We start from the raw sequence: 14,443 nt of genomic DNA on the forward strand, positions 1-14,443 counted from the left end.
CCCGTGTAAACCAAAGGGTTCCATTTACACGGTCGTGTAAACAAGAAAAGTAGAATGCTTAATTCTTCCAGGTCTTCGAAGTAGAATGTCCTTGCATATACGTTTACACGGCCCGTGTAAATTTTAGGTATACATTTACACGGCCGTGTAAACTCCTGTGAAGCCAAATTCTTCATTTCTTCATTCTCTCTCTTCAAAGCTCCAAAACCTCTACAACTTTGTCTCCAACTCTTGATAACTTCCTCCAACAAGATCCAACCTTCATAAGTCTCTGAAATATCCTAAAAGCGTGTGAATGGAATTGCATCATGAAAAATCCCGAAAATATACAAAATGCATGAGTTTAAACCTAAATGTAATGCACTTTTATGAACTAAAACTATAAAAATGAATGCATGAAATGCACCTAACAGTACTTGACCCGAGAGTAGCATGGTCCATTTTGGGTTGCATTCACCAGAACAATATGATAGGATGGATATTTGAGAAATATGTTATTTGTGATTTATTAATATATTATAAGTATAATATATTAATTGTGAAATCATATTATTTAATTAGTATTGATCAAGAATTAATTTGGAATTAATTTAGTGATCAAAAGAGACTAATTCAATTAACGGGGACTGATTATTGATCCATGATGGACTAAGTTTATGTAAGAGTCCATGAACAGTTAGTCCATATGGATTATGGATCATAAGCCTAAGTGTAAGAATTAGCGTTACATATGACTCTTGGATTCTACACTATATATATATATATATATATATATATATATATATATATATATATATATATATATATATATATATGTAACCCCTTGGCCTAAAATTGGATACACTAGTGATCTTAGAGATAATATAGCTGATTTTTGAGTGCCTCATAACCTCTCTCTCAAGTTCTCCAATTTTTGGTGGTGTTTTGTGAACCATTTGAGGCATCACACTTGAGGTGCTAAGTTCTTAAAGACCAAATACAACAAGCTACAACATGAGGTAATCTTCTAACTAGTTTTTTATGATTCAAATGTCAAATTGTATGCTAGTTGTAGGCTTCATGCTTTGGATTATTTTGTTGCATGTATAACTAGAAAAAACTTAGATCCAAAGCATTAAGGTTGTATGTGCACCATAGGATGTTAGAGTACATTAAACCCAATAACATCTTGGGCTTATAATCCTGCTAATGTTATGAGGTCGAGGCAATCAAGGTTGGGTTGCCAACTCAATGTGTTGTTCGCAATGGCGGAGCTATATGGGTCGTTAGGGGTACTGTAGCATCCCCAAAAATATTGTTTTATGTATATAAAAAAAATTATTTGTAAACATCATCGATGTTATTGTACCCCCACCTAAAGAGATTATATCATGTTTTTAATGCCCTAAATATGATAATTAACTAAATAAAATATTTATTGATAATGTTTGTACATCATATAAAAATTTCTAACTCCGCCACTGGTTGTTCGATCAACGGTTTTTATTTATTTATTTAATATGCAACTTCTTATATTGGTTTCTTGTTTAGACTTTTGATGTATCATAATTTGAACCAAATAAAATTTGTTTATATTATTGTATTTTGAAGTTTTGATTTTGGCAATGTTCGTTCTTGTGACATTTCATTCGTCCAATATTATGTGTTCATATGAATTAATTTGTGTACTATATGGGAGAGAAAGATGTCCATATGTCACAACTTCAATCCAAGTACAACTGTACGAGTCGATGCACTTGAAAAATCACTAGTTTCCACACATTCATCAAGGTTGAAACGTTGTCATATATTTTCTAAGAATACCCCCACTAAAAAATAATAGTTGCTATTTAACCAACCGAGTTATGTCACCCTTAAAAACTGTGATATTCCCATTATATACCAGCTTTTCAAGATTAAGTTAAAACCAAAGAAAATTACAAATTTGCTCCTGATTTCTTTGGATATAGTTTGACATTCAACATCCTGGTTACGATCCTTTTGGCTTATTTTTATTGTAGATTTAATAATTTGAAAAGACTACTTTACCTTCAATAATTTATTTGTATATTTACTTTACCCATTTCAAATTAACTTAAACACTTTTATTATTAGAAAAAAATAAAAATGGTCCCCCACACAACCCCATCCCCCACCCTTGCATCCCGCCACAACTACGGATGAGCTGGGTTCGATCCGAACCGAACCGAACCGAATCCGAACAAGAACCAGAACCATAACCGAACCAAAAATCCAAGAACTGTGTTTAGTTGTACAAAATTATTGTACGAGTTTAATCTAGTTAATGTTGATTTTGGGTTGCAAATCAAAGTTATTATTGTATGAACAACTTTTCTTTTAAGCTCTATCTAGTTATAAAAATGGATGGTTTATGTGGGTTGTAGTTGAATGTTTGTTTTGTCTTTCCGGTTTAGTCCCTGGTATAATATCTGCTTGGACCTGATGGAGAAAGCAATGATGTCAAGTCCCACCATATAGAAATTTAGACTTTGCATTTGTCTATGTGGATGTGACTCATCAAACATGCGACATGTAGGTGATTGAAGAACCATGCCACTGCCAATTTCATGAATTTTGTTAAAGTTATTTGAAAGTTTCAAAAGTCTTTCATGAAAGATTATTTTCAACTGATATTGACTTATCGACTGACTTGTATAATTTTTATTCCAATTTCCAATCGGCTTAGCAAGTTCACGACAGGGCTCAAACGTCAGTTCTATAGACACAATACTTGTCAAATTTTGTATGTCATGTGTTTCAAAGAAAGTAAGAGGTTAGCGAGGTATCTGCTCCTCCTGTGTTTTTCTCTGACCAAGATCCTCTCATCATCATATGGAGCCAACACCATAAATGCAAACCAGTCTCTTTCTGGAGACCAAACGATCATATCCGAAGGTGAAGTGTTCGAGTTGGGTTTCTTCAAAGCAGGTAACTCATCCAAGTATTACATAGGCATCTGGTATAAAAAGGCCTCTTCCAATCCTCCCACCATAGTTTGGGTGGCAAACCGAGAAACACCCATCTCAGATAGATTCCAATCGGAATTAAAAATCATCGATTGTAACTTAGTGCTCTTAAATGAGTCCAAATTCCAGATTTGGTCCACGACAATCACCACCACCACCATAACTTTGAAACCTGCAATAGCTGTTCTTCTTGATGATGGCAACTTAGTCTTGAGATACAGTACTTCAAATTCCATTGAACCTTTTTGGCAAAGTTTTGACCACCCAACTCATACTTGGTTGCCTGGTGCTAAACTTGCTTATGATAATAGAACCAAAAAGAGCCAACTTCTTACATCATGGAGAAGCAAAGAAGATCCTGCTGTAGGACTCTTCTCTTTCGAGCTTCATCCGTTTAATAACCAGTATGTAAGCAAGTGGAATAGCTCCCAGCAATATTGGACAAGTGGGGCGTGGAATGGGAAAAAGTTTGACTTTGTTCCTGAAATGAGGTTGAATTACATTTATAATTTCAGCTACCATACGAATGTAAACGAGAGTTACTTCACTTATTCCGTGTATAATTCTTCCATTATGTCTAGATTTGTAATAGATGTTTCTGGTCAAGTTCAGCAACTAACATGGTTGGAAACTACCAAACAGTGGAATTTATTTTGGTCTCAACCAAGAACGCAGTGCGAGGTCTATGCTTCGTGTGGGGCTTTTGGGACTTGCAGCCAATCTGGATTACCTTTCTGTAATTGCTTGACTGGCTTCAACCCTAGATCAGAGAGTGATTGGAATCAGAGTGATTTCTCAGGTGGGTGTGTGAGAAAAACCGATTTACAGCGTCGGAGAAACGTGGAAAAGCTTGATTTTCTCATGATTGCAGTCAAGAATCTGCCTCCAAATCAATCTGTGGAAAGTGGGAGTGAGGGAGAATGTCGTACCACATGTTTGAACAATTGCTCATGTAATGCTTACTCTTTCGTGGATAATCAATGTTCAATTTGGGATGGAGACCTCATGAATCTCTCATTAGACGATTATAGCAGGAAAACAATTTACATCAAAGTTGCTTCTAAAGATCTTGATCATCCTAAAAAGAGTAATCTGGTTATGGTGGGTGCTATTGTTGGGTTCGTGGGAGGTGTTGTTTTTGCCATGGGTGTAATTTTGGTTTTAATCTATAGAAAAAAGAGGATATCGGTGGGAAAGACAACAATGGAGGGATCGTTGGTGGTGTTTGACTACAAAGATTTACAAACGGCTACAAAAAATTTCTCAAATATATTAGGAGGAGGGGGTTTTGGTTGCGTTTTCAAAGGGGTATTGTGTGATTCATCGATTGTAGCAGTGAAAAAGCTTGAAAGCATCAGCCAAGGAGAGAAGCAGTTCAGGAGCGAAGTCAGCACAATTGGTATCATCCAACATGTTCATCTTGTTCGTCTTCGTGGGTTCTGTGCAGAAGGTAACAATAAGTTATTGGTGTACGATTACATGGAAAACAGCTCTCTAGACACCCATCTTTTCCATGGAAAACATCTTCTAAACTGGGAAACGAGGTATCAGATTGCACTTGGAACTGCAAGAGGGTTGGTTTATCTTCATGAGAAATGCAGAGACTGTATCATTCACTGTGACATAAAGCCTGAAAACATTCTTCTAGATGCCGAATTCTGTCCAAAAATTGCAGATTTTGGTCTTGCAAAGCTTGTTGGTCGAGACTTTGGTAAGGTTTTAACGACTATAAGAGGCACACGGGGATATCTGGCACCTGAATGGTTATCGGGGGTGGCTGTAACAGCTAAAGCAGATGTTTTTAGCTATGGAATGATGCTTTTTGAATTAGTATATGGTAAGCGAAATGCAGAGCAATCTGAAGATTCAAGGAGTCCATTCTTCCCTTGTTTGGTTGCGAATGTTCTTATGGTGGGAGGCGATATCCTTAGCTTGTTAGACAGTAGGTTAATGAGGGAAGCTAGTGTTGAAGAAGTCACAAAAATTTGCAAAGTCGCGTGTTGGTGTATCCAAGATGAGGAAGACAGTAGGCCTTCAATGAGTCTGGTGGAACGGATTCTTGAAGGGGTTTTGGATGTGAACATCCCTCCGATCCCTAGATCTGTCTCTTTATTTTCTTTGGTATGCTTATAATGATAAAGATTGTATTGTTATAGAATAAATGAGCCATTGACTTTTTGTTGCAATGCGACACTCTACAAGAATGAACTATATTGGAGATATAATTTGTTTTCTTTGCATCTACGTATCTATAACTTTGTCCAAAACTGCTTATTCTTGAGCTGTAGTGTTTTTTTTTGGCATATTTGTAACAACGATGGTTTGGTTTGCTATGTAAATGGAGAATAAAGGTTGAGGAAGTAGACAATAAAAGTTGCATTTCCTTTCGTACAATCATTCTAATAGCTTAATCGATCATGCTTAATAGAAACTAGAAGGTTTTCCCGCGCGTTGCTATTTAAAGAGAAGTTGAACTTCTGTTACACTATGACATATAACAACACATTTGAAAAATTTATAAATAATCAAGGAAAAATAATATTAATTAGTTATTAAAACTTCATGTTAAAATAGTAAAATAAAACGAAGGATTTAAGACAACAGCAGAGAGACTCCTAAAAACGCTATCTTAAAAGTAACAAAATGGAGAACAGTAAGAGCAAGTCGAGATAGCATCAATAACTTTCCTGTCTAGCTGTCCAACATAACCTGCAAAAAGTGGGTTATGTAAGGATTTTTTTTTAAAGAATAGCAATGTAATTATAGTTCTTTGCCAAAAAAAAAAAAAAAAAACTTAGAATAGTTTACATATAATAGTATATGTAACCTAAAACTCGTAACTTTGAGAACAGTTAAATAACTAACCGTGAGATATCAGAAAAGCGGAAAGCATAAAAGGAACATTTATTTACCAAAAATAGCAACGTACTTATTCTTTTTACAAAAAATAGCAACATACTAATTTTTTTTAACAAAAAAGTAGCAATACACTTTCATTTATTTACTAAAAATAGCAACATGTATATCACATTTAGCAAATATAGCAATATATTTACAATCTTTTACTAAAATTAACAATATAACTATAATTATTTACCAACAATAGCAACATACTTTTTAATTTATTTTATCAAAAATAGCAATACAGTTACATTTGTTTACTAACAATAGAAAGGAAATCACTTTATTAACAAAAATAGCAATATACATCCATTTACTTACCAACAATAGAAACATACTTACCCCTTTTACAAAAAAATAAAAAATAGCAACCTACATACTCTTTTATACCAAAATAACAATATACTTGCATTATCTACTAACAATAGCATCGTACATACTCTATTTACCAAAAATTACACTACTTATATTTATCTACAAATAAAAAGAACATAGTTACTAATAGATGCCATTTTATGTATCTTTTAAGATAGTTTTTATTAGCATTTAGTATCATATTCAATGTTATTTCATGTATATTGGTTTAAATAATGTTCAACTCATGTCTTTCGTCAGAATTCTTGTATTACTCATGTTTTGATGTCATTTCAGATATTTTGAGTGGAGTGGTCCTTTGGGAGTAACTTTGGATGTGTTTGATGGAGCATTAGAGCCTAAATTGGAGCTTAGAACTTATGAAGAATGCTAAGGAATGCTTGGAAGCTATTTTGGTCAAAGAAAAACGAACATTTCGTGCGAAAAATCCAGAAATTTGATTATGTGAAATCTTTGAAGATAGACTGCCTTATTTTGAAGTCACGGGAAGAATTATCAAAAATTCGATTGAATTTTCCTCAGAAATTCGACCGTGTTGAAGGTTCAAGGCTTAGAAATTTGTCAGAAATAAGTTAAATGCCAAATTCGATGAAACTATAAAAATTCGATCATGTTTTTCAGAACTTCGATCGAATTTTTCTCTTTCTTGCTTTGGAAGTTACTTACATGCATATAAATTTGACCTCTCTGATCAGTTTGAAGCCTAGACGACGGAAAACCCTTCTTAAGGCGATTTCTGCTACTTTTCATCACGTTCTGAAGATATGAAGGTTATGGATCATTGTATACATTTAGTTTAGTAAGATTAGTCATTTAGTTTCTCTTTTCATTAGTTTTAATTTGATTTTAGCCATGTCTGGCTAAAATCCTAGTTTTCAGTTCTACAAAAGACTAGTACTTTTCATGTGATTAATCACCATATTTGGTTTTCATTGTGTGTTTCTATTTAGTAATCTTAGTTTTGCACTTAATGAATGTTAGATTTTGATTCTTGTTAGTTTGATCATTTAGCTAGGGTTTAACCATTCTAGTGAATCAGTTGTTGAAATCCATAATTGTTTTAACAATCTGGTAATAAGTAATAAGTAATAAATCGGTTCTATGTTTGGATTTGACTTTATTATAAACTGATATTTCATATCTTTACGATTCCGAGCTTGTGAGAAGTATTGAATATTTTTGTGAATTTTACACAGATCTTAATGTAGTTTTATGAATTTAATTAAGAGCTTGTTTGATTAGATCAATAAAAAGTTAGGGTTAATTGAAGAGCTTCTTTTGATTAACCAATTAGGTAAAAAATAACTTAGTAGAGCTTATTAGTAGTTTTCAATACCAACTTAGATAGAACACATTTTGAATAACCGGGTCTAGATTAATGCATAATTAGGAAAGTCACAGCAGAATTAAATTCGTTTTTATTGTTGAATTTTCTTTAGTTTATTTCACTGCTATTTTAGTTTTTAATTTTACATAAAAAAATCCTTTTTACATTTTCTGTTTTAAGACTAGTATGCGCCTTACGCAAAGAGGCATTGACCATTAGGCTGTGTTCCTAAGGATTCGACCCTTCTTCCCTGTGCTACCCATTAGTGCAACCAAGCAGTGAATATTTTATTTTCTTAAATTGTGCGCAACAACGGTTTAACAAATTGGCGTCATTTCTGGGGACACGGTGCTGCTAATAGTTTGTATGCCAAGATCTTCACGTACAGGTACACCGCTAGAGTTTGATTCAGAAATTGAGAAAACTACAGGAAAACTAAAGAAAGAATCAACAAAAAATCAGCTGGTTTCTTTGGTACATCATCCTCATTACCACTAGAAATCACCACACCACAAGACAATCCCTAGTAGAACGAACCATACCCCACTTTTTTCCTTATTCCTAAAAGCACCTCCATCTTCACCTTCCCAAAGCCTAGTTAAAACATACTCCCCAACACCCTCAGTTAAATCCAAGAACACCAAATCATCTGATTCAGATTCTGAAACAAAACCAACCATGAGTGATACAAGAAACAAAGAGAAAACTCTCAGAAAATGGGAAAAACAAGAGGTTACGCAACAACCTATGTGTATCACTTTTCCAGAAGATTAGAACTTTGAATTAAAGTTCGGTTTAATCCATCTGCTCCCTACTTTCCAAGGCCTTGAGAACGAAGGCCTGCATAAATTTCTTAAGGAGTTGCATGTTGTCTGCTCAGGGATGAAGCTACATGCTATTATGTTCTGGGATGAAGCTACATGCTATTACATAATACCAGATAAAGTTAAAGACATTCCCCTTTTCAGTCCAAGATATAGCAAAAGAGCAGCTATATGATCTCACCTATGGATTTATCACCACATGGAACGAGCTGGCAAAACTTTTTCCGGAAAAATATTTTCCAAAAGAAAAGGTGTCTAATGTACATAGAGAAATCCTTGCCATAAAATAGGGAAAAAAGAGAAGTTTTCCACACCTACTGGGAGCACTTCAAGAAGTTACTGGTCCAGTACCCGCAACATGAGATTTGTGATTACCAACTTTATCAGTGCTTCTGTGAAGGTCTAACACCTATGGAGAGGCGACTGATCAATGCTTCGAGTAGAGGTTCACTTACATATATGACACCAACTGAAATCCGGGGGTTAATAGAAAAGTTGGCGATCGACTCAAAACATTCTGCAAATGATGAAGAATGGTACCCAGATCAGCCAAGAGGAGTAAAAGAGATCAATAATGCCCACCTCAAATCTCAGATTTATGAACTAACAAAAGCGGTGTTGCTGCTAACAAAAGAAAAAGGATTTGCAAAGAAACGATATGGAATTTTCCTGAAAACCGAACATCCTACTGATATGTATCCACTACTACAAGAGGATGTTGCTCCAGTTAAATCTGTCGAAAGATACCAACAACAAAAGATTTTTAATTAGCCTCCAAATTAATATTAGAACAATAATTTTCAGCAAAGACAACAATTTCAACATCCTCCTGGATTTCAGCAGTCGGGCTTTCAGTAGAATTTTAAAAATGAGCAGCATTTTCAGAATCAGAGTTTTCATCAGCAGCCTTCAAATCAGCAATTTGGCAACTCCAACATGGCTTTAGAAGATATTATTAAAAGTATAGCCACCAACACTCATGCGTTTTAGAACGAAACCAAAGCTAGTTTTAAGAATCTGGAACAACAGGTGTCTCAACTTGCTATTTTTGTAGGTCGGTTGGAATTTGAAGGAAAGTTACCAGGACGAACTGAAAACAATCCAAAGCACAATGTGAGTGCAATTTCCTTGAGAATTAGGAAGAGTTATAAAGGCCCAAGCAAATCTGAAACAAAAGAGGGTGATGAAAAAGAAGTAACTGAAGAAGTTTTGGGTAAGAAAGAAGCTGAAAAAGAGACTGCCAAGCAACCCAAGCTAGTTCTGACAGAGTACAAGCCAATCTTGCCATTTCCGTCTAGACCGAGGAGCACGAAACGTGATCGAGAGAACGAGGATATAATGGACACCTTTCGTAAGGTGGAGGAAAATATCTCACTTCTATATGTTATTAAACAAGTTATTCGTTACGCTAAATTTTTAAAAGACTTGTGTGTTTCTAAGAAAAAGATGAAAATAAACGAAACAATAAAAGTTGGCAAAAACATTTCAACGATTTTGCAAAAAGGCTTACCTCTAAAGTGCTAGGATCTAAGAATTTTCTCAATTCCTTGTAAATTGGGAAACCTTAATTTTCCAAAATCCATGCTAGATCTAGCTGCCTCAGTCAATGTCCTCCCACTTTCTGTTTTTGAAAAATTAAAATTGAGAACTTTACAAAAGACCGGGACCATCATTTAGTTGGCAGATCACTCGACAGTAAACCAAAAAGGTGTATTAGAGGTTGTTCTTGTCCAAGTGAATGAATTAATTTTTCCCGCTGATTTTTACATATTGGATGTGGACATTGTGGATGTATCAGTCAAAAACTTAATTATCTTGGGAAGGGCTTTTTTGAAAATCACCAAAACAAAAATTAATGTTTTTGCTGGTACTCTTTCTATGGAGTTTGATGGGGGATGTGGTCAATTTTAGTATAAATGATGTTGATCTTTCGGATAATCTTTCTGTTAATTATTTGCATACCAACAATCCTTTGCCTGAGGACTGCTGTGAGTTTTCTAATGCTTTTGTGTAAGAAATATTTTTAGACTTAACATTATATGATGATGCATCAAACGAGTTGAAACGAAATAAGCTTGGGGATGTGAAGGATGATATGGTTTCTACTAAAGGAGCTGATAAGAAGTTGACAGAAAAAGCTAAGCTTGGGGAGGATGAGGAAAAGGTGATTGCTGATAAGAAGCTGAAAAGGAAAAAGCCTAAGGAAAAGGAGAAGGTTTCTAGAAAGAAAATCAGAAAAGAAAAAGAATAAAAAATCTGAAAATAAAATCTTCCGATTAAAATCTGAAGTCTTTCCAGTTTGCTGTATAACCACTAGCTCCACCAATTATGCCATGTCTAAAGGGATCTGTAGTAAGAAAGAAAATGTTTGAGCTAAAGAGGAGCCCCACATTCACCGGTTAAGAAATCTGGTTTGGCGCAGTCGAGCCAACAACTTTATAAAATGGTGGCTTTCCGGAAGGCAACCCGACGTGTAGTTTATTTTTCTGCATTTAATAAAGAGTGGTCGCAGTTCCAACCAAACTTGATAAAATCGGAGGATCTTCTGAGTTGCTGAAATTCAGATTTTTCGCCAACAACTTAGTCAAAATCAGATTTTTTTTTGCAAACTTATCAGGTACGTTATTTCCTAGTTGCAACCTTTTGTTTTTATATGCCTTATTGAGCTGTTCATTCATCTCTGAGCATTGAGGACAATGCATCATTTTAAGCTTGGGGAAGGGGATAGTGTGAAAAAATTGCATTTTTGGTTAAAAAATTTAAATTTTTTTAGTTTTTCAGTTAAAATATCAATTTTTTATTTTTTGTATTGCGTTAACATATAAAAAAATCGAAAAAAAATATTTTTCAGTGAAACGCGGGTTTAGGAGACGTACACCCAACATACAGGAAGTACGAAAAACGTACGTTCAGGATCCCCAAAACCCTAATTTTAAGGGTTGGCTCACTATTTAAGCACCTTAAGTCCAGGGTGTACACCTCTCCTTCATCCTCCGGTGTCTTAAACCCTAAATCTCAAGTCATAGCTTCATCCAAGAGGGTTGTGTGTCTTGTATGTGCATTTTTGGTGGATTTTAGTGTATTTCAAGAAGTGGTGGCTTGGTGCAAGGTGGTAGTTCAAGGAAAGGCTAGTGGATTTGAACTGTTTGCTACATTTTCAGCTCATTGAAGGTAAAAAGCTCTTAAATTGATCATTAGAAGTTGAGATCTACGATTATACGGTTTTTGGTCCCATTTTGACCTATTACGTGAGATTTAGTGTTTGGACACCACTCTAGGAGCTTCGAGTTGCTACTCTTAGCATTTCTGAGGTTATAAGCCCATAAAGTTGCCATCTTTAAGGTTAGATATTGTTCATGCATGTTCTAGATGGATTAAAATGGGTATTATTGGGTTAAGTTGGTCATTGGGTCCCTTTGAGTCATGCAAATGCATAAAGGTGCCGACTTTATGCATTAAGAGCTTTATTTTGAGGTTCCCTGAAGTTTGGGTTCAAAGTGCTTAATTGGTTAAGTATAAAATGAGTTTGAAGGATCTAGGGTTACGCCCCGTGTAGCTAGAGGTACGCCCAACGTACCTCCTTTTGGTCGTGATCCAGGTTTCCTCGAGTACGCCTAGCGTAAGCTGAGCGTACGCCCCACGCCCGTGTTTCTTTGGGCTTTGGGCTTGTTTCATGTTTGGGCTTCGGAATTGGGCTGGGTTTTGTGTGTTGGGCTTTCTAGTCAGAGGAAATTGAGAGTCTTAGACTCTTGTTTGGGTATGTATAGTTGGACCAAGGTTTTGTATTGGGCCTTGGTGGGCCCAATGGTTTTGTGCTTTAGTGGGTCCATTGGGCCATCGAAGAATTATTTTTAGACAAGGAATTGTTGGGCTTTTGGGTAAGTCCCATATGGGGTTGAGCCCAAGTTGGAGAATTGGGCAATTAATGGGCTTTTATGGATCTTTTATTTTTGGGCCTTGTTGGTTTTGGGGCTTGGGCTTTGGTTGTGGGTTTTGTTGGGCCAGGGGTAAAATGGTCATTTTACCCCAAGTTTGGATTGTGGATCATGGTTTGGAATTCAGTTGCTCATTGGATGTTGTTTTGGTTATTTTTAGTTTGGGAAATCGTCAGGGTAGCAGCTAGGGATTTCGTGCAGTGAGCTTCTGCATTCGAGGTGAGTTTCATCACTTTTGTATGGGTCAAAGGCACCAATGCCAACCCATTTGGTTTATGTATTATAGGAAGAATTGAGTCTTAGCCATTGGAATCATGTATGAAAGACCAGGAGGCGGCTCTTGGCATACTGTATGCAAGACCAGAGTCTGAACTCTAGCAAGTAATTAGTTAAGTAGTATTGTTTGTATGCTAGTTGTCTTTGTGATACTTGTATGGAATACTAGGAGGTGGCTTTTGGCACTTTTCTGTAAGACCCAGGGTTGTGGTCCCTGGCTTGGCAAGAAAGACCACGAGGTGGCTCGTGGCATAATGGCAAGACTATGTGCGACACACAGCACCTTTATTGATTATGATATATAAATGATATGTATGGCTTGTTTGGATCATTGGATATGTATGATATGTGGTATTTGGGGAACTCACTAAGCATTGTGCTTACGGTTTTCAGTTTTTGTTTAAGGTGCTCCAGTTTTCAAATGAAAGAGCTCAGGACGATCGCACCGCATACACCCGTGTTTTCCGCAATACATGATCTTTCAAATTGGACTCTAATAATTGTTTTAATTGAAATGCTTTTAATTGTTTTGAACAAAGTTACAATAATGTTTAATTATATTGAAAATGAAATTTTTACCTTAGATTTTTGGGTCGTTACAAGTTGGTAACAAAGCCTTGGTTTGAGGGATTCAGGCATACTCTTGGGTGTGCCTGAACTCAAACTGAGGGTTTGGTGATTTTTTTTTATAAAAAGAACATTTAATTAAAAAGGAATTTCTAATCAAAGAAAGGGGTGTGTTGCGTGCATCGGTCGAGCTCAAGTAAGTGGTTCCCAAAATACCAATACATGTTATTTATGATATATGCCATGATTATGAGAATTGCATGCTAGATTAGGGGTAAGGATCTGCTCAGTATTATATGATAGTATAGATTACTGATTAGAGGATATAATGGCTTGATTGGAGTTGTTGGTTACTTTTTCCGTTGTCTGAATGTTGCTTGCTTTGTGCTTTGTGGGACTCTTAGAAATGTGAGCTAGCTACTAAGTGAATATTCTAAGTCACATGTGGCACAGGCTGGATAATCTTAGAGTGATGGACTTGGCCCTATTGCGCAACTCTCTTCCGAGTCCAACCGTTCTAGGATTGAGTCTTTTACTCGAAGAATTATCTGATCTCTGTTGCATGTGACTATATTCATGAGATATCTAGTTGACATTAATGGGAATTATTCACTAGCTGAGGGCTGGGCGAGTTTAGGAACCTAGGAAAGCCTAGGATATGGGTTGGTGGAGCGGTTAAGAGAGTTTTAGTGCATTGGTTTGTGGAAGTATCTTAGAGGATTCAGGAGCATTGCTGAGGAAAGTATGGATATGTGTGGAAGGTAGTATTGGTCCCGTACTACTGAAAGCACATGATCCATATTCGATTCGGAGAGAATCTTGGAGAATCTAAGAATCTTATAGAAGGAGGATTCTTAAGCATGTTCTGATTGTTGGCTGGTCGTATTTCAGTTTGGAGATGAGCACTCAGGGAGATGGTTCTGGTTCGGGTTCCGGCTCAGGTAAATGTGCTGAGTCATTTAGCGATCAGATGCAGGAGTTCATCTTGTCGGAGATTACCCGCGGTATTTTGGAGCTGACTCCTGTGATCTTTGGTTTAGTAAAGGAGGGGATTTTGGAGGTATTGGATAGTCGTCTTGAGGCCTTTTGGGCCAAGATTGTAGCAGGGCAGTTGGGGGCTCATCTATAGCCCGAAGCTTGTGGATCTCTAGGATCCTCCTGGAAGAAGGATCCTATTGTTAACTTTTGTCGTTTGGGGTCGGAGGTGAGCTTTGCCCCTGTCTTCGGGAGAGTTGAATATAGGATTGGATTGCCACAAAGGTTACGCGAGCC

General features: G+C 36.2%; 1 pseudogene; it reads left to right on the forward strand.

Annotated features, from left to right (window-relative positions):
• The first annotated feature begins 2,460 nt into the window (after positions 1 to 2,460).
• Positions 2,461 to 5,208, forward strand: LOC145092169 (G-type lectin S-receptor-like serine/threonine-protein kinase At2g19130 pseudogene; annotated as a pseudogene).
• The last annotated feature ends 9,235 nt before the right edge of the window (positions 5,209 to 14,443 follow it).

This window comes from Lactuca serriola, chromosome 3 (genome assembly GCF_051521515.1).
Source record: "Lactuca serriola cultivar US96UC23 chromosome 3, Lser_US96UC23_V15, whole genome shotgun sequence".
Taxonomy (NCBI): Eukaryota; Viridiplantae; Streptophyta; class Magnoliopsida; order Asterales; family Asteraceae; genus Lactuca; species Lactuca serriola.